Source organism: Anser cygnoides, chromosome 2, assembly GCF_040182565.1.
Source record: "Anser cygnoides isolate HZ-2024a breed goose chromosome 2, Taihu_goose_T2T_genome, whole genome shotgun sequence".
Taxonomy (NCBI): Eukaryota; Metazoa; Chordata; class Aves; order Anseriformes; family Anatidae; genus Anser; species Anser cygnoides.
This window is the reverse complement of record NC_089874.1, coordinates 123,152,513-123,173,108: the sequence shown is the minus strand read 5'-3', so window position 1 is coordinate 123,173,108 and position 20,596 is coordinate 123,152,513. Positions and strand designations below refer to the sequence as shown.

The 20,596-nt window shown below is 38.9% G+C and overlaps 1 pseudogene; it reads left to right on the top strand.

Annotated features, from left to right (window-relative positions):
- The first annotated feature begins 8,108 nt into the window (after positions 1-8,108).
- Positions 8,109-17,615, top strand: LOC125183789 (short-chain dehydrogenase/reductase family 16C member 6-like; annotated as a pseudogene).
- The last annotated feature ends 2,981 nt before the right edge of the window (positions 17,616-20,596 follow it).

The following is a 20,596-nucleotide window of genomic DNA, read 5'->3' as shown; positions in this document are numbered from 1 at the left end:
TTGGCCTTCAGAGGATGATAGAGGTTGTCTGAAGTGGCCAAAATCCTGCTGAAGAGTTGATAAACTGCAAGGTGTTCCTTTTCCTTCAGTAAAAACCATGGCATCCATTTTCCTGTTCCTGCTGCACATCACTGATGACACCAAATTTTAAAGGGAAAAAGATACAGGTGCCCCATGTCCTTCTCAGGGTTCATTTGTGTTCCCTATCACCTTTCTGGAGAGTTTTTCCCACACTCTGATGTTTCACGCTGTTGAAAGATCAGAGGATCTTTCAACATTTATTCATTTCTCCCCAAAGCTCTCTTCTTTCTAATTTAGCCGGAGAAAGGCCCTTGCCAGACTGTAATTAAAACGAGTCCTGTTGCACTCCTTTGATGATGCAAAAGGTTTACCAGTTGTTGTCACCTATCCTTCATAGCTAGCAATGTTGTGATTTAATAAGGAATAAAAATCCCAAAATCCTAGTGATCTAGTATGTACCTTACAGAAAGAAGTGTTTTGATCTAAACCTTCCTGTTTATATCAATGTATATAGTAAAAAAGTACTTGATACTAAGTACATCTAATGGGGATATACGAATGCAGCCCAAAAGGAGTGAGGGCAAGCAAATGGGTGGAATATGTCTCCTCCAAGGTTGAACAGGCAGGTGGCAATGTACATGGGAGGGGGACAAGACTCTAATTCCCTGAATAAAACAGCAAAACTGAATGGTCTTCATTCCTTCTATTATAATCTAAAGCCTTTTCAGTCAGACACTATTTTTCTTTTAAATAAGTATAACTAAAAAAATGTGAAATTAGAATACAATCTAAATTCTTCTGCTGTCATGGAATTTCTTATCTTAGGACTTTGAGTTATGCCATCACTTAGAGACTCTCTAACACTGAAGTGTCCTAACATTCTCAGTAATTAGCATTTCAGATGAAATCAGCTCAAAATGTTCTAGTAAATCAAGCAAGGTTCCCTGACGTCCACTTTACTAAATCATGAGTCTAAACATAGGCTAAAGATTAGGTCTGCAGGGCTGGGAGATGAAAAAGGGTTCAAAGGTCTCACGCTTGGTCCAAGTTCTCAAAGTGTCCCGTAATTTTCCTCTTACAGTACATTCCTAGAACTGTAACTTCTTCAGATTATTCAGACAGCTGTATTGCTTTATTGAATAAAAAGTGGAAAAGAGGAAAGCCTGATGTCTGGAAAGAAAATTAATTGCAAAAATATTCTCAAGGAATAAATGTCACCCTGAGACCAAAATCCAGATTATACATTTTCTTTCCATGGCTTTTATCATCTTTCTTGGAATCATTATATGGCAGCCAGTATTCCAGAGTTAAATCATATATGGTACCATTGGTCTGAATACCAAGTGTAACAAAAACTGAATAGGAACAATGAATGGTGGAAGGGTCAAGACCCATCAAAGAGATTAATGCCTTTGCATGAGGAACAAAAGAAAGAAAAAGATAGTCTAGGTAAGGATGAGTTGGACTTTTTCATAGGAACTACTTAGAGGAAAGAAGCAAAAAAAAAAATATATGATTTCCTGAACCAAATGCAGTTCACATACGGGAACCGATCGTGACGGAGAGAGAAGCTGATGCACAGAATGGTTTCTGAGTACAAAACTGCATGCAACTGGACCTCTGCCTTAAAACCTAAGCTTAAATCTTGAGGTAATGAGAAAAGGTCACAGTGCCATTCCTGCATTCTCAGATGAACTATTCTATCAGATGAAATATGGAGAGCATAATTTCAAATTTCCTGTATATTTTTGTTAAATTATATTTAATATGTAGTACGATTCACAATAAATATAAATAACTATAAATTATTATTACAATAATTACTTTGTATAAGTATAATATTTTACTTATAATTGTTTATAATCATTTCATAACTACAAGTAATTATAGCATAAATGTTAACTGTTTCAGATAATGTTTCCCCAGATAGAATCTTTATAAGAACAGAAACATATTCTAATTTAATAAACTGAAATAAATATTATTAATCTGTGTTCAGTATAGACTCTAAATATGCACTGGCTCATTTTATTTCTGAACTGGACTTAATTTAACAAGAACCAAAGTGTTCAATGTACAATGTATAAGGGCCTCTCTGTCATTAAGGATGACTTTGGAGGCCTATGTATAAGGCAGAATGACAAATTCATAGTGCAGCTCTCCAGTTGGTGTAAACATCTCAGCACCACAGAAAGTTTTCTTTACAGCCTTCTTCCTCAAGTACTGCAGGGCTCAGCTGGACACAAACAGCCAGATCCCTTCTTATGCCAAAACGAGCATCCCAGAATTTTCAAATTAAAAGACAAATAAATAGTTACGATTCCTGATCCTAGGTTGCCTTGAAAATGAAGAAATTCCTGGCATAAGTTAGCTGGCCCCAAAACCCATCTTATTTACAGCGGCATTCTGGGACAACTCCAAGGAGCAAACCACATTTCTCACCTTTTCAAACACTCAAGCGGAGTCTTAATGGAAGAAGACTCATGAAGACCTTGAAGACTGATGATTCAAGCATCCCCGAAGAGATCCTTCTACCCAACCAAGCTTTGCAGTCTGTTCTTTTCCTCCAAGAGCAGCCACTTGGGCAGTGCACTGGGTGAGTTTTCTCCACTTTTTTTCTGCAGGCCTACCACCTCTTGTAGAAACACCTGTGTCCACACACAGCCTTGGCTGCAATTACGCCTCCCACAATGCTGATGTTTGCTTTCTGACCAAAACCATAAAAAGAATTGCATACACGTAGCTGGAAAAAGACCAAGACCTCCAGTTCCAGATCCTAAATATGGAGGCTATGTGGCTGTTTTCAGGTTTTCTGCTTCTAATATTTTGATCACAAACTTTTGCTGCCCACAGCACTAAAAATAGTTACACATATCAAGAAGAATGGGCTACATCATATCTGTATAATAACTGTGTATCATAGTATCATAACTTAATTGCAGTTATAGTCCACTACTCCACTTGCCTGCTCAGGGTAGGGAGCTATCATGAGCCTTGATGTAAACAACGAACAGGGTAGCAAAGCCTGCTGTAAATCATTAATCCGAGCATTCAATTACTAATCCCATCAGCCTCATTTCAAGCACACTGACAGTAGCATATCCAATTAACTGTTGCTATAGAAAACAAAATTGCTTAGAGATATTTGACAGAGAAATCTTTACTGGCCCAGCAGGGATTTCGACTGAATTTGTTTAATTAGATTGTGACTTTACCTAAATTGAGCATTTACTGTAATCCCTGCTGAAACCACATGATGAAATCTTGCAGGGTTAACACAAAAGCACATCACTATGCTAAATGCTTTGGTAAAAGCATTGCACTACACTGCTGCCTTAAGGAGAAGGCTGGCATACGTAGATTGCACGCAGATTATAAGTGCTAAACTTTCTTGTAGGTATCCACACTTGTAAGTGTACAAGGATATACATGCTCTTTGCCTCTTGCCTTTCTGCCATTAATCTCTTTCTTGATATGGGCTTCTCCAGCCTCATAGTGACAGTTTCCAGAAGATCCTACAAGCATTTATTTTCCTAGTAAATTAAAATGTATGCAATGACTTACACTCCAAGCCTGCAGTGAGGACTGTGTGCAGACCTCTGACCAGAGCTCATCGTGATTCCAGTCCTCCTAAAACTACAGCTTACTGAATTATGAAAACTGTTCCTAGACTCCGATGGGAACCTGCATCCTAACTCTTAGATTTAATGTTTCTGGAAAATATTCTAAAACAGTTATTTGGGTAATGCTTTTCTTTCTCTCATCAGCAGAAGACAATTGCAGGAACAGTCTAAATAATAGGCGAATTTCTCTCATAAAAGCAGTTGAGTAAGGTAAGCCATATAAGCTTTTCTTAGAATACATACAACAGGATATTTCAATCATGACCTGCAGTTTAAATGGGTTTTCCAGTAGGCCTTTCACATTTCTCCACATTCCCATTTTCATCTCCGCAAATAACTACCTGACAAGGGTGGAAAATAGGGCTGAAATTTCAACTGCACCACATTTCTCCAGCTAGAAGAATATTCAGCAGCAGATTTTTTTTATTGTATTTTTTGTTAATATGGCATAGCTGTCATGCTGTGACAGCTAATGACACAGTTAATGCGACAAAGTCATTCTCAGAAAGTGATTAACTCATTCTTTTCCTGTCAGCCAGAAAAAAAAGAAGAAAAAGAAAGAAAGAAAAAAAAAAGCTGTCAGCTTCCATCTGAACGTAAGCAGTGGAAACCAGCCAAAGTGAAGAACTTTTATGGGAGCCTATGCAATATTTAAATTTTTCCCACTGAGTTGTGGATACACAGAGCTGAGCTATGGGAGACGTTCCACTCCCAGATATCCAGCATACTGAGTTTCACCATAGCTACAGAGACCAGAATTCCTTGAGTGGGGTTCTTGGACTAGATTAAGAGGTTCAGTAGTGGTAGCTTCTCCTTCCGAATTATTCAGTGACCCCTCAAACTCAAGGAGTTTTATCAGAATGGCATAAAATAGATCTGTTCACAGCACCATGACCATTCACAGCTCATAGGTTCTGTCAACACCTTCCAAACATACAGCTACCTTCATTGCCCTGACATCAGTCCTTGTGAGCCCTCAAGAGTTTAAATTCCCTGGTGAGGTCTGGACAAAAGACGCAGCATCATGCTGATGTATCTGCTTCTCTACCCTGTTCAATTAATGTGAATACCATCATCAGTTCTCTCAATATCTTAATGAAAAGAGCAGTTAAGTCACTAACTAACCTTAACCCTAGGCAAAATAAACAGGCATAGCAGTAGGTACAGAGAAATACTTAAAGGAAATAATTTTCAGACTAATATCCCTCACTACTGAAGACATCTGTCCCTCAAATTACTGAACAGCTTTGAGTTCGCCTGCGGTTCTCTGGCAGTGTTAGTACACTCCAGTTGTTCTGGTCTCCTAGTTGCGCTGCTTCCTGGCATCATTATTCTTTGTTTGTTGATTTTCAGACTATTTGGTTGTTAAAGTTCATTAGATGCATCGAGTCATGCCTTGAGAAAGTTCCAACTACTATAAAACATAGCAGTCTGTCTCCCTAAGCGCTCAGACATCCATCAGCACGCCCCCTTTGCCTTCTGCTATCTCACTGCTGTTGGAGTTCAGAATCCAGCTCAGAGTCCCTGATCTCAAAATGAAAGTCCCTCCTGAGCAGGAAAACTGCCTTTCCCTCCCTCTAGCCATCCCTGGTAGGCTATGCAGCAGCACAGTGACACTGGGTACTGTTCAGTCAGGCTCTACAAGATCAGAGAACCCACTTCTGTAGTCCTCAGCAGTAATGCCACTAATGTAAGAACTCATTTTTTCAGTATACAAAAAGAAGGACAAATTATTCAGGAGTACGTTCAAGTGCACATTATACCCACGTGCAAAGAAACAACCAATGCAAATGAAATAGCCCAGTTGCTTATTGTCTGAGCTACAAAGGATTAAAGAGAAAAAAGAATATGTAGTTCCATAGTCATAAATAATTTCAGTCTTTTCACTTAATCGGGTGGCAGGGTATACTATTTGGCAAAAAGAACTAGCCAGACTACATAAGAAAAGACTCTGTGTGTCTGATTAACTTACAAAAGACATCATTCTCCTCCCCAGCTTCTCCTCCTGAGGAATATGGTCATTTCACCCTGGGAAGCAGTGCCAGTTTTAGGCCTGCCTATATACAAGAAAAAACTTCATAATTTGTCCTCTGCTCATTTGCTTAAGCCTGCCTGTCTCCAAGGTTTCTGTTTTTTGTTGTTGTTTATTTTTTTTCTTGGGAAGAGCACAGTGAACAGCAGCTTTTCCTAAATGACACACATTTCTAAGGATTTGGGGTTCTGTAGCTTAAATCCTACAAATGTCTTTAGGCACAACAATGCCAAGCTCTATGCTTTGTGCCCTCTTCCTATCTTGCATTGGTGCCCTGGGTAACTTACTCCAGATACGATTACACCATCATAGATATCACGTCTGTGTACCACCAGGTCACAATGAGCACAACCTCAGTGCTGGTTAGGGATATACTCCAAGCATCACAGCCATGGCTTGGTAGTCACCTTTTGATCAATGTGGTAATTACCAATTGGCAGAACATTAAGCACCTGCAGGGTTAATGGTAGATGCAGATGAGCTCCAGCTTTGAAGATGTCTGTGGCATGCACAGGCCTGCCAAGGCAGGCCTACCTACCCAGCTGTAGAGATCTGAGCCACAAAGTCTCTGTAGGCTCAAAGTAGGAGGGTTGAAATCCATCTTTACAATAGTAAAAGTGTTGCTTCACTGTCTGTGAGAAATACAAATCCTCCCATAACCAGAGTAGCCTGTAATCATCTTATCTTACGGATCATGCCCCAAAAGCATTGCAACATCAATCTCCTACAGCAACTCATGGCTTTCACTTCAACACATGGATTAGAAATTAAATTAGTTTGGCTAACTGTGTGATGAAGTTTATTGAACTTGTAAGAAAACAAGAAAAAAACACAGGAAAGAGATCCTCTTTGCTCCCTACTATTCATTTAAAAAAAAAAAAAAAGCTGCTAATGCTTTGATTCAGGATACGATAGCAAAGTTTTGTGAGCTTTTCCTCTTCGTTTACAGGGCATACAGTAACCTCCCCCCTAACCCTGATCAACTGCATCTTGAGGCGGAAATGACCAGCTTCACTGCAAAGTGACTTCAGATTCATTCCTTCTACAGCTTCCCTATAAGCAAGGCAAGACCTTTAGCATCACTTATTCAAAGTGCAAAGTGCAACAAATAAATACTGTCCTCTTTATTTGCCTTTTTACATAAACAGCATGTGGAAAATGTCACAGTGATCATGACAAACTCAGAACATAACAGTAAAAAGCAAGAGTATGAAGGGCTCAGTAGGAACATGGCTTTCTATACAGTCTTCCAATTCTTATTAAAAATAAAAATAAAAAACGACACGAGTGATGCAGGATTGTGAGCATAAAGCTGGATAACGTATGTGTGAAAAACTGAGGAACTGCAACTGTCATCTTAAAAGTATGAAGCAATGATAACCGAGAATTTGTCATTTGGCAGCCCAGGGGTTGCAGAACGTGGCATGGTGCATGCCCCATCAGCTGGGCAAGGACCCGACCCATCCACCCTTTGTAATCCTATATGATTTCCTAGCAGGGAGACAAAGGCATACATTTTTCTTAGATATTGCGCTGTTCAGTTTGGCAACTATTTTCCTTTTCGTTATTTTTATCGAGACTCGTGTAAATACAATATTCAACACAGAGCTTTGACCTTTTTTGCCTATTTGACAGAATGCCACTGAAATGTTTCAATAACGTAGACCTTACCATTAAAAGGATGCTATATATACAGGAAATGGTCTGGTCGAAATGCAGGATAAGATACAAGGATCCTAACTTGTAGGGCCATGATGTTCAGTATAGCTGACAAATTAAAATATGTGATGTGATTTCTGCCACACAACATCAGAAAATATACATTGCTTAAATACATTCTTGCTGCCTGCTTTCTGAAATAGCAAATCACATTTTATGCTAAACAGCATACTGTGCTTCTAAGGCTGATATCACCCCAGTGTTTTCAAGTACGTTTTTCTTCAGCTAATACCAATTTACTATGAAAACAAACTACTCTATAAACATTGCCACAACATACATATATAAAATGTATGTTAATAAACCTTCTAAAAGGCCTAGATTGAAACTGATGTCTCTGGAATGAAACAGCAGGTGTATAGGATCTAGCAGATCTCTCTCTCTAATACCACAAGAAGCTGCCAGCTTTCACAAAACGTCTTTAGTCACATTTTCTATTTATGCAAAAGAATAATGTAAATGAAATAGCTGTTTGAAAGTCAATCTCTTTTTTTAGACAACATCTCAGTGCTTTGAAGTGCCAGTAAGATGCTGTATTTCCAGGTTTTTAAAAGAGAAGAACAATCTTTGTGCCTGAAAAATTATGTTCAACTTCAGAAGCATCCAGAAGACACTGAGGTTCCTGAGATTATCAGGTGTTTTACCCTTCAAGATGTTCATCCTATACCTACTTCCTCCACAAAATAAATAAATAAATAAATAAAATAAAACCTTGTGTTGGGGAAACAATGCTTACTACTGGTCCTGCAAATGGGACTGGAAAGCAGATTGCCTTATATTTTGCTCTTTTTAGAGCAACCTTGGTTCTCTGGGACACTGATGAAGAAGGTAACAAACAGACAAGCAAACCAGACAGAAAAAAATGGAGCTAAACAAGTGTTTGCCTTCCACTGTGAATGCAGCAGCAGGAAGCAGGTCTATGAACAGGAAGACAAGGTAAGATATAGCTTCTGGGTTCTGATTTGGTTTCTTGCTTGTGATTTTCTGCTTTCTTATAATGGTATATGCTATTGAAATATTTTTTCAGACATAGAATCTTAGAAACTACACATTCAATAACTGGAAGTAATCATGTAGGGCGATTATTTTTCTCTTCTTGGCAACTTCTAGATGGAACTTAAACTATTTTTGCCATAAAGTAACTGGGTTTAATCTGCTCCATTACTTGTCCACTTCCAGTCTTCATTGTGAGGTGGCAGCTTCCTTTACGTCAAAAGTATGGTATAGGGCAGAGGTTAACCCCATGAATGAACTTGCTAGACTTTTAAATTTCTGTAAGATATCAAGAAACAACAAAAAAAAAAAGTGGGAAAATGTAAGCAGGAGGAGGTCCCTTTCATTTGACCATCTGTTTAGAGAAATGTAGATCTGTAAGGGTGAGGTTGGGTGCAATGGTTTCAGAAACATGATCAGGACATGGCTGTTTTCCAGTCAAACTGACGATTCAACTTTATTTTTTGGTCAATCCACCGGTAAAGTAAGGTAGACAAAAACTCCATTTTAAATGAGACTCTTCTGCTCTGCTGACTGCAAACTGTTATGCTTTGCAAACTGTTACATTTTTTTCTATCATCAGAGTCCAACTTCTGGACTCTTGTTATTTTGCTACTTATTTTTACTCCTCCTTAAACTGTCTATGTACCGCCTGAAAATATTTCCCATTGTAACCTCACTTATAATCCATAGTTACTCATTCTGACATTTTGTGCAAGGATAAATTCTTCTATTGCTTAATTTTCAGTATATGTATATCATTCTTAAGTCACGTCTTTGACATTCTCCATCTGAAGGTGTTGAGCAGAGGAATGAGCAAAAGTCTTTCACGTGGTAGTTTCACACTGATGGCTCGCTAATAAGCTCCACCACGCCGCTCACTCACTCCACCTTCTCAAAAGAATAGGGGGAGAAAATATGGTGGAAAAAGGCTCATGGGTTGAGATCAGGACAGGGAGACCACTCAGCAATTATCATCACGGGCAAACAGACTTACCATAGGGAGATTAATATAATTTATTGCCTATCAGTAGCAGACTAGAGCATTGAGAAACTAAAAGCACACTCAAAACACCTTCCCCCTATCCACCTTCTTCCACCTCCTCCCCCCAAGTGGCTCCCCCCTGCTCCTGCGTGGGCTCCTCTCCACGGGCTGCAGCTCCGGCCCGGGGCCTGCTCCTGCGGGGGCTCTCCATGGGCCGCAGCCTCCTCCAGGCCACATCCACCTGCTCCACCGGGGGCTCCTCCACGGGCTGCAGCGTGGAGATCTGCTCCGTGTGGGACCCACGGGCTGCAGGGGGACAGCCTGCTCCACCAGGGGCCTCTCCACAGGCCGCAGGGGAACTGCTGCTGCCTGCCTGGAGCACCTCCTGCCCTCCTGCTGCACTGACCTGGGGGGCTGCATGGCTGCTTCTCACCCCTCTCTCTTCCAGCTGCTGTTGTGCAGCATTTTTTTCCCTTTCTTAAATCCCAGAGGCCCAGCCAGCATTGCTCCCTCTCTTGGCTCTGGTCAGCAGCAGGTCCCTTTTGGAGCTGGCTGGGGCCAGGTCTGATCTAACACAGGGCAACTGCTGCTGGACTCTTCTCACAGAGGCCACCCCTGCAGCCCCCCAGCTACCAAAACCTTGCCACGTAAACCCAATACGCACATGAATGTTGATAGACTGCTTTGGAATAGCCTTGAAATGTAAGAATGATTAATTTTCTTTGTGTTGTCAGGCAGGCTTTTTGTTTTGTGGTTGTTGCTTTTAATTTCAATCAAAATATGTTAATTCAGAACACAGGTATGAGAGTTTGAAATGAATATTTTTCAACAAGAAACAGCACTGATGGAAAGTACTTCAAGAGAGTAACTTGGATTCCGTATCTGCACGTACGTGGGACCACAGTTCTCATGCTTGCAATCAAAAAGGTACTATTTTACTTGCACGTGTTAGCAGTACTTTGGGGCATAGCCAACTAACAGGGCATGGGAGAAGAATTCTTGTTGGGGCCACTGGTGTTAGATATTAAGAACCACAAGTGGTTTCATAATACTACTTGAACAGTGTGATCAAGGATGTATCATACCATAATAGCACGCCTGCAGAGATGAGCACCTTCTGGCCTGTGCTGACCCAGTCCACCATGTTCTAGGAGGATGATCTTTGTCAGTTATTGGGGTAGTACAGATAACATGATCCTCACCATCTAAGTCTCTGATTACTACTTCTACAATTTCATTCCCTGTAAAAGAATTACAGTTATTTGATCGTTCTTAATATCAAGATCTTAATATGCTATCACATCCCAGCAAGATGAAGAATCAGTCTGAGCAACTTGTGATCAGTACTTCAAATATGATAATTGATCCTTATTTGAAATGGTACTATAAATCAAACTGCCATTCTTCTAGAATGCTCTTCCTGAGGGGAAAAAAAAAAGAAAAAAAAAAAAAAAAAAAGAATTTACCAAGATGAAATCTCTTTTAAAAAAATAACATTTTAAATTATCATTTAATCCCCATTCCCATAAATGCTACCTGCTTCTTGCAAAGACATACACCAAAATGATTAATTTAAGCTAACGTAAGTAATATCTCTGTTGAACTTTTCTGTTGATGGTGTATGTTTTGAAATGATCTTTATTCTTATTTTAACAGAGGATCAAACTGTTTGCTTTGTGCACTCAAATAATTCTCAGTTTCTGAACACTTTAACTGAATCAGCTACGGGGCTCCAGCCTGCATAATGTGCTGTGCCCATATTAGCAGCAAACATTTTAAATATCTACGAGTAGAAACTCAAAGAGCTCTTTCATATTCATGAATTGGTGTTAAGTTGTTAAAATATTGTTAATTCTACCAGGTATTTTCATGAATTGACAGTCATGTAGGGGCCTGAATTTTATTTTATTTTTTAACATAAGACCTTTTCAGCCAGGGGCCTTCTCTACTATTGGAAATACATTCAACTGTTTATTGGTAATATGAAAAGTCTTGAGCCTGGACACAGTAGATAAAACAATAGCAGAAAAATTATATTAAATTATTTGGATTTATTTGGTATATTCACTGCAGAAAAATGTACATATTTTCCCATAAAATTGAAGCTTTCTTTCTCGGAAGCAATTTTGAGGCTCTGAAGGAAGAGGCTAAAGTTTATTCTAAAGAATAAACTGATGAAGTCAATAGTAACAGATTCTCAGAATTAGAAGTTTCCACATGGGAACTCTGAAGGAAATCAGATATGGATGTCATGAACTATAAATGCATAGGTGATGTATTGCTAATGACAGGCTTCAGTGTCCAAATATGTGTAGCAAATATGTCAATGTTCAAAAGCACTTGAGAAGACACCATGAAACTACAAACCTGTCAGACAGAAAATTGGTACAAACAATAACAACAACAATAATAAACAAGTTAATGGGCACCTGGAGAAATATATAATAAAGAATAATCAGCTTAAGTTTTTGTAAATGAAAGTCAGGCTTCCCACAGTTTTGGGGGTAATGAGTAAAAAGCTCAAATGAAACCAGATCTAATAAATTGCTGCTGTCTGTGAAGCTATTTGTCATGTGAAGAAAAGAGGATTATCATAGAGATCGGCAGAGTGGTTAAAAGACATGAGAAAGGAGAAAGCTTAGACATCTGCCATACTCAGCGGTGTGCAGATTTGCACTCTCTTGTGCAGATGGAAAGGTGCTGGTATCTGAGCCCTGCCGCCTATGACAAGGACAAAGCCTGACACAGCTCAAGGAGTATCAAAACATTCTTCAATGAACACTAAGGCTCCCTGAGAGAGTCAAAGCAAGGTTGAATGTTGAGGCATCAGACCCAAGCACCCATTTCCAAGTTGCCAGACAGCAGCAAATCTTTTTACACTTTTGTAATCATTCTATGATTTTGACATACCAAGTAACCATTTGCCTCTGGTGCAGAAATCTCTGCTGTGAGCCTGATTCCTAATACTGTAAGTAAATCATGACCATGTGCTTTGATATAAATCCAAAGTATGGAACAGAATCTCTGTATTACAAACACAAATGAAGTTAATGCTTATTTTAGCTTTCTCTCCAAGTGATATATCTACTTCATGGTATATGCATCTGTACTCAGTGCATTGGTGTCCCCCAAGGATCTGCACTGATATCTCTCCTGTTCAGTATAAATGACTTGGAAAGGGGGGTTTACTAAGGAATACATATTATCTCACAATACCAGAAATAGGCAAAAATAAATATTCAGGTTGTAATGCTAAAGAATGCTCGCAGTGCACAATAAAACTGTACCTCATTCCCACAGGTTCCTGTGGAAACCAAAAGTATTCTTGAGTTCAGGAAGCAATTAGAGAAATTATTGGGGGGAAAAAAAATCATCATGAGGTTACATTAAATACAAAGATAGAAGTAACGTATCTGGCTCAGGAGGGTCCTAAGCTGCAGAATGTGAAAAGCTGAAGAGTACACTGGAGGAGATGTTAGTGTCCTTGTCCACCATGAGACAAAGGCTCTGGGGCTAGGCGTACCTTTGAACTGCTACAATAAAACAGTTCTTACATACTTACTTTTCCAGTATAGATATAAATAATTTCAAATATCACTACACGATTTCATAAATGAAGCACGAGAGGCAAGGATACCTTCTCATGCTTTCTGTTTATCTTTTTTTAAATTCAGGTTAAATGAGAAGTTGGGGATGTTACTGTTCTAAACAATAATGCTGACATATTGCTTGCCAGTTGTGAAATTCCAAATGCAGATTTAAAAAAAAAAAAAAAGTCAACTTCCTGTCTCAAGTCTGGGTAATGTATATATTTTCTCTCCTGGGTGCCTGAAATGCACAGGCAAATATTTCAGTCAGAGAATCTCCTCAGTGCCACATACCTCGGGTACCCAATTTAGAAGAGGGCTGGGAAGTGCCTTGAATGGGGAAAGTCCATTTTTTTAATCATCCTGTAACTGGACATACACCAAATTGACAGTGTGACCCAGTATGTCTCAGTAATGTTCTCAAAAACTTGTCCAGGTACTCTGCTAAATCCAAAGTCTTTGTGCAGCCATATCGTGAAGCGTGCTCTGTCAGCTGTGGCTGCAGCTAGTGCTGACACGATGGCTTGTGGCTTTTCTGCTGCTGACACTTGCTGGCATCAGAGAGCTTTTTCTAATGGTCCTGTAGCATTCAGCGAGGCACAACCATGCTGCTTGGTGTCAGTCTTCAGGTTGTGCTTTCATTCCTAGTCAGTATCTTCTTAACATACGTAGAAAACTAATCAAAATAGTATCACAGAATCACAGAATTACAGAGTGTATGTATTATCTTTGCTTTGTTTTCATCCCTATGAAGGAATTCGCTGTTATCTGGGGACCCAGGTGTCCCTTAGGAGATTTTTCTTGTGAGGGAGTTACCCTTGCCCCCTCTCATATTTGTTGTTTATAGGCCTGAGTGAGCAGCCTGCATCAAGGAAAAATGTAGCATCACAAACTCCTCACTAAATGTCATTTTTCACTGGAAAATCATCGCAGGCAAAATCTTCTAATCATTTCCCAGCCCACAGTGCATCATTCTTCCCCATAACCAAAGGTACGGGGGGAGATGCTCTTCTGGACAGGTGGGAAGTGACAGAGGACAGCAGGACAGTGACTGTGGGCCCCCAACCAAAACAGCATGAACTAGGCGCACATCTGGAGTGACGTACATTGCAGCACATCGCAGCTATTGAAAAGAAAAATGTAATTATTCTTGTCTTTTTTCTTCTTATTTCAACTCGTAAAACACTAGTGTCCTCCTTAGGTAATTGTTATCAACCACAGTGGTGGTTTGGGGGCCCAGAGCTGTCAGGAAGTACGGTTTGTAATAAATAGGGCCCGGAGCCAGCTGACGTTCCCTTGATGTGTTGACTTCTAGCTCCCTCTTGTGTACCAAATCTTTACTGACAGACAGACTACTCAAAACATGAGGAAACAGCAGGCAGAGAAAATATAAACTTCACTACTTTTAATAACATGATTTTAATGCTGACAGATCTTCATATGAAGGGTTGTCATTCAAATAAATGTCTCCTATTTATTAATTATTTCATAGATGGCAAATCAGTTGGGTTTCTTGTATAATGATGCTCCAGAGAGTAATTCATGTTGTAAAATCTAATTTGGAATGCAACATTTTTGAAACATCTAGCTGTAATGATATTTTTTTAATACACCTCCTAGAATTGCAAGGCCTTTTTTCCAGCCATGATCAACTGTAATCATGAACACCTGGTTAGCGTGGCAAGTGCAGCAGGAATCTTGCGAGTCTACAAAACATCGGAGTGCTATTACGAATTAGATCTACGTGCCAATACCATTCCCTGGAGATCTCAGAAATGCTTGGCTTAAGCAGTTTGTACTGACACATCGAGACTCGCAAAGAGCCTGCAGTTATGAAAGGTGGTGGCATATCAAAGGGGAGGATGGTGGTAGGTTGCCTGTGTGGCACAGGGAGCTCACTGCAGATTTTCTTGGCTGACTGCAGCCTGTCTTATCTCCGCAGAAGAAGGACAATACATCTTGTAGGTGTTAAGTGGAAGGGAGCCCCGCGTACAGGTTGTCTAACAATTCCTGTTGCCAGTTTTTCTGTGGATGGATATTCAGAGTCCTGAGCGGGACCTGGGACTATACACTTGATTGGAAAATGGCTTTCAGGTTCAGGAGGCTTTTTGGCAGAATTTTCATCAAAAATCATTCAAATGAGCTGTGTTTTAAGCTATGTAACCACTCCATATTCTCATCTGTTTCACTCAGGAAAGCTGGCTGCTACAGTCCTGCCCATTTCATCAGCCTGTGTGTGCTACCCAAACTCTCTTAATTCTTTCTGACTAGAGCTTTCAGATTGCCCTATGAGAATGTGAACTGCATATTAATAAGTGCATTTTGTTTCTTCTGCCAATTGATAGTGTTACTTGGGTGTACATTTGCCACCTATTACTATTGGGTCAGATTCAATATTGATAAAAGATCACATTCAGCTTTCTTCATTTAACCATAATGTCTATAAGAGCAGACCATCCAATCCAGGCATTATAACTTTTTACACATTAGCTGTGTACTTTTAGGTTGTATCATTCCATCCATTGCAGGTAAGTTCCTGAAGAATAAGAAACTGTTTGAAGACAGCTTTTGAACTGTTAGCAGAAGTGGGTTTAATTGTACCTAATATCTGTTTTCACACACATTTGAAATGCCATAGGAAACTACATGTAAACTCCTGTCTTAAAATAAAGTTTTTACAGTTGCAAAATTGTAGTATAATGTAGGTTGGGAAAAATCTTTGGAGTTCATTTGGTCCAAACCTCCAAATAAAAGCAGGCCCAATTTGGATCAGGTTGCACGGGACCTTGTGAAGTCAAGTTTTGATTGTCTCCAATAAAAGAGATTACATATGTTCATCAAGCAATACAAATTAGATGAGATTCAGTCTTCCCAGGCTAACAAGATGGTATTGTAGGTACAAAGCAATATCAGAAGAAGAAGTAATGGGTTGAAGCAGTATTTACAAGTAGGGTGTTTAGATTTTATGACTATAAATAGTTCTTACTGACATGTTAACTGTGATATCAAAAGGTGAAGACCATTCTGAACTGAAAGAATGCCTGGTTTGTAGATGAGTGTCTGGAAATGCATATAAAATGTTAAATCAGCCCATCTTTTTATATAGTTCACTGAAAAATCCTCTGGAAATTATGAATCTTAACCTTAGATACATGTGCATCAATCATGGTAGGGGCCACTAACCTTCAGGGTTATTATTACCAGTATGCATAGTATCCTTAAAATACTAAGTCAAGACTGCTAATATATAACTAATTAGTACCAGGACTTAAATAGTATTACAAAACATTAAATTCTGTATATAATACTATGGTGCTTTTGAGATAGTTTTAATCTTTCTTTCTTTCTCTACTTTTCAGATTATTCTGGAAGTAAACATGCAGTCATCACAATGATGGAAGCCTTAGATTCAGAGTTATATCATGGAAGAAAACGCAGCTTTAAAAACACAATCATTTGTCCTTCTTTTATTAATACTAAATTAGCTAGAGGTTTTCAAACCCAGTTAATGAAACTTACATTATGTTTTATCTCAAGCAAAAAGTAATCACTAGTCACTAGATATGCCATATATAGTCTCTAGCTATTATAGGGGTGATTTTCTTTTCAGTTCAGTATTTTTGCCCCATTTGCACACAGAACTGTTTCTCTTGGTTGACAAATCCCAGATTTGCATACAATTAATAACTGACATGTATAAGAGACTGCGTAATAACCTTGCAATCAAGGAATGGTTAGGGATGCATGGCAGTATTTAAGGCAATTTGTCAGTAGAATGGGGACTGCTGAGGGTCTTTGCTCCAAGTACTTTTGGCACCATCATTATAGTTACGGCTGCCAGGATACCTGTCACCTATGATTATTAACAATGCCCCAGTATTAGCAGGTACTTCTCTGAGTGAGAATAGTTCTGGTGATATTATCTGGTAGGTTGCCATATTGTAGTGACAGGAGAGGTTGCAGGCATGGATTTAGCCATTGCAGAAGTGGATTATCAGCCGTCTTGGTTCTTCAGTGCTCTGTTCCTGCTTCCACTGCTCATCATCCTGAAATAGCATATTTTATACAGAGCTCCTGGCTGTAAACAGGCCCGGGTCTGGTCTATTTAGTTGTCAACCCAACCTCTACAGAAGAAAAGAAGGAGGTGTGAAGAGGACTGAATTCTTATGCACAGAACATCATATACCACAGATGAGCTGGGAAGTTTTCAACACCATAATCAATGTAGGCACAAACTTCATTAGGGTCTGAGCAGGGCTTGCATAAAAGTTAGGTATTGGTAATTAAAATTCACAACATCACAAAACTTCTCAATTTATTTTGATCATAGAAAGAACAAATTGGATTGGAGACTCCTGTCCAGGACGACATGAGGGGAAAGAGGGAAATTCTTGTATTAAATGATTTCTGTGCTAGAATACAACTCAAAAGTAAAGTTTTATAATTCCATAATGCTTTATTTCTTGTTTCACCAGAAACCAACTTTTACTTCCTGCTTATGATGCAGAGTATGTAGCCAGCAAAAACATGGATGCAATTCAAAAGGAAAAGTTGTATCTATTTATGCCTTTGATATTACTCTTTTTGGCTTTTAAAATATAAAATTGTGTCTTCTGTCTTTTATCGTTTCATTCTTTCCTTTTCCATATGCCTGCAAAATCAGCAGGGAGGTTTAGTTAAAATGTTCCTTTAGTTAGCATCCCTGCAGTCAAACCAGCTGTATGAATTCAGTTATGAAGAAACGGTGTTTTTAATTTTTAATAATTTAGGTGACTAGCATTCCTCTTGCAGCTTCTGTCTCTAATATACTTAAGGTATAGTTGGGTATAGAAATCAAAATTTTTCATGGGATGGTTCACTGGGAACGCTGTGGACTAGAAGCTGTGTGCTTCCCATAACCACCTCCACTAATGGCTGGGCTTTTCACAAAATTGTTCAGTCTGTATTAATTTTTCCCATTTGTAGCATAGGAGTGACAAATGCATTATTGCCAGACCTTAGAAGCATTGTGCACATTATGAATTTATATGCATTTATTTAATAAAGTGCATTTTTCTAATTAAAAAAATAAAAATAAAAAAATGAGGCTGAGCCTTTGTCTCATCGGTTTCATTCCTTGAAAAATAGTACTGGTTATCCATCCAATCTTACCCGGAGATCCCCAGCAACTTGGATAAAGTTGTTGATCAAAAGAAAAAGGATTGAAAGCAAATTATTCTTAGGACCTCGAGTGCCATCTGATTTTTTTCAGTGAAGAAAAAAAAAAAAAAAAGCATGTTCATTCTTTGACAGAAAATTTGCTTCTTGTATAATTTTTGACAATGGTCAGCATGCAATATAATTCTAAATAACTGTCCTTTAATACTGATTCTCAGCCACAACCCGCTGTCTCATTTTGTGACAGCATTCTACTTACATATTTATCTGAGCTCTCAGTAAAAGTCAGTAAATCCAGGCAGGGATGTTTGACTTCATCTCCTACTCTTTGAATTCTCAATTTCTGAGCAAAATCTCAAAACATGAGAAGAAGGAACTATTGTTCACGCAGAAAGAAAAGCCATAAAAAATTTAACATCTTTCACATTTTAAAAATCTTAGAAAGTGTAAATAATCCCCCTCTAAAGATTTAGTGAAGCATTACCACTTACAGTAAAGAAACAAGCCATAAAGAATTCAACTGTCTCTCAATGAAAATGAAGCTAGCACAAAACAGTCCTAAGGGAAAAAAATCCAAAGATAAATTCTAGAATTAGTCACACAAAAGTATGTGCTGGTACCCATCAGTAAAACATACCTTTTGAGAGCATATTTTGCTTATACAGGAAGCTGTAGAATCAACTGTCTTATAAAGAACATCAGTCATATTCAAATTACAATCTTTTGGAGGAAAGGAAAATTTGAATAATACTAGGTCCCTTTGTAACATAACAAAAATCTTTAAATAAACGGGTGTCAACCACACACAACTTTAATTTCTCAGCAATCTCTGTAATATCTTGGACATTTCCATGCCACTCTGTGACACGACCTGAGCGCCTCAGATGGAGCTCCGGTGGTCTTGGCCATACACAGTACACTCTGACTCCTGATTCCCAGACGAGCAGAGAGAGGCTCATTGCAGCAGCTTGTCTTATTACATCCGCAGGCTGGATGGCTCAGGGCAGCTTAGTTCTTGTCCCACATCAAAGCTTCTTCTGGAGGAAGAGGTTTTTTAAAAACCTCTGCAGAAACCAGTGTATATTGTTTGATGTGAGATAACGTATACCATAGATATTGTTATGCGGTACCCTTCTAGACTCGGACCTAAAATGTCTGCATGTAGTTCTTGGGTATGTGATGCACAGTCATAGCCAGCTCGGGATAACCATCTGAAATACACAGCTCTAGTGAAGACAGACATTGTGTGGAGATGGGGATGTAGCCTTTATATTTGATCAAATGGTTTAATCCCACTGTTCTGATATCCTCATCTCTAACCTGGGAAGGAAAAAAATAGTGAAAGTGACGTAAAGTACAAATATATTGTCTCTGTTTTCACTCTTACAAGCTGTGGACAAGGAGGCTTCATGCTTATACAATTTTTCAGACTAACCAGAAGTAGAAACTTCATCTCTTTATTTTTATACAGAGAAAAAATGTTATTGATCTCTATATTATGTCATGATTTTCAATACTTTATATAATTTCATGAGGTAGAAAAGGCCTAAATCAATCCAAATTGCTCGGTTATTAACAGATCAAAATTCTACCTTGATTACTACTATAGATTTTTCTAGTTCCTTTCTTCAGTCAGTAAAGTGTCTCTGTTCAATACTTCAGATATTTCAGGATGCCACAGACTGCTAATAACAAATAATGGTTTAAATTTAGAAAAATAATGAATACATATCTAATTGCCATTTAACAAATGCACAGAAATGTCGCTGAAGCCACGCAGATGATCAGGTGGTTATCCTTTTCATTAACTAACCTCAGCTGACAGTACTGCCTGAGAGAGCAGTGATTTAAACAGTCACAAGGCATTGCTCAACGATTTCATAAACTCCATGCTTCCCGTACGTTCACTGATCAAACACATTGTGTTGGTGGAAGTGCCATTCTAGCAGCTCCTCTATCACTTAGTCCATCACAGCCTTCACAGAAATGTTGTTAACAAATGAACTGTTAATATTTCCAGTATGCATTTTGAGTGCCCTTTATTTCATCATTCTCCTGATTTCTTACTGCTGTCAGGTTTAGGATGAGATGAATCCTACCCAGCAATGCCGCCTCTGTTGCATTGCCTGTAAGGGAGCCTAGACAGATTGTGCAGGTACAGGTGCATACATCGTAGATGTCTCCTTAGGATTACATGAATTCCCCATATAGCAGGGTGGCCTTCCTATCTAATAGAGGGAAGACTCAGAAATCTCAGATGGTAATTTTTTCACTGCACCACTGTAGCAATTCTTCATTTGAAGTGTTGCTTGTCATTCCACCAAGCCACAGGCTGATGATTAGAAGTATTTCTTCACAAAATTGTTCTATGCTACTAGTAGTTCAGACATTCAGGGAAAACATGGTTGCTGTTCTGATATCCACACTTGTAATTTGGAAAGCACAGAAAATACAGTGACATAATATATGTGTAAAGGTA